The sequence below is a fragment of the Pteropus medius genome, unplaced genomic scaffold, assembly GCF_902729225.1.
Source record: "Pteropus medius unplaced genomic scaffold, Ma_sr-lr_union100, whole genome shotgun sequence".
NCBI classification, from domain to species: Eukaryota; Metazoa; Chordata; class Mammalia; order Chiroptera; family Pteropodidae; genus Pteropus; species Pteropus medius.
The window spans coordinates 4388434-4389667 of NW_024347862.1; the positions used below are offsets into that span (position 1 = coordinate 4388434).

The 1234-nt window shown below is 33.9% G+C and overlaps 1 pseudogene; it reads right to left on the minus strand.

Annotated features, from left to right (window-relative positions):
* Positions 1-718: 718 nt before the first annotated feature.
* Positions 719-834, minus strand: LOC120615693 (uncharacterized; annotated as a pseudogene).
* Between the last annotated feature and the right edge of the window lie 400 nt (positions 835-1234).

Below are 1234 nucleotides of genomic sequence, written 5' to 3' on the forward strand. Positions count from 1 at the left end.
ATTTTTTATTGTGATAAAATATAGATCACATAAAATTTACCATTTTAAATATTTTTAAGTATAGAATTCAGTGACATTAAGTACAGTCACATTTTTCTGAAAATATTACCACCATCTATCTCCAGAACTCTTTTCATCTTTCCAAACTGGAACTCTGTCTCCATTAAATGATAACCTCCCTTCCATATCCCCTGGCAACCACCATTCTATGTTCTATCTTTATGGATCTGATTTCTCTAGGAACCCCATATAAGTGGAATCACACAATATTTGTCTTTTTTGATTGGCTTATTTCAGTTAGCATATTGTCCTCAAGGTTCATTCATGTTGCAGCATGTGTCAGAATTTTCTTTTTTAAGGAGGAATAATATTCCATTGTATGCATATATCGCATTTTGTTTATCCATTTATCTGAAAGAAATTTGGGTTGCTTCCATTTTTTGGCTATTGTGAATATGCTGTTATGAACATGGGTATATAAATATCTGTTCAAGTTCCTACTTTCAATTCTTTTGGGTATATATCTAGAAGCGGAATTGCTGGTTTGAATGAAAATTCTACATTTAAATTTTGAGGAAGTGTGATGTTATGTTTCATAGCAGTTGTATTATTTTACATTCTCACTAGCCACGCACAAAGGTTTCCAATTTTTCCACATCCTCACCAACATTTATTAGCTTCTGTTTTTTTTTTAAAATTTATTTTTATTTATTATTTATACCTATAGCACCTGGTCTTCCTAGGTGGTCTCCCATCCAAGTACTAACCAGGCCCGACCCTGCTTAGCTTCCAAGATCAGACATAGGGCTTGTTCAGGGTGGCATGGTTGTAGATCATGGACCGTGGCTCCACTGGGGCACGAACCTGGGACCATCTGCATGTAAAGCAGACGTGCCAACTGCTACACCATGGAACCACATCCATTAGCTTCTGTTTTTTGATAATATTCATCCTAATGGATGTAAAGTCATATCTTTTTACTGTGGTTTTGATTTGCATTTCTCTAATTACTAGTGATGTTGAATTTTGTCCATGTGCTTTTTGGCTATTTGCATATCTTCTTCACAAAAATGGTTACTCAATGGTTACTTTGCCCGCTTTTGAATTGGGTTTATTATTTTGTTGAGTAGAATACTTTTCGAAATGAATTGACACTTTTTTATAACCTTGTTTAAATTATTTTGTGTTTTCTTTGGTGAATATAAAATATTCAGAGGAAAAGTTTCTTGTCACT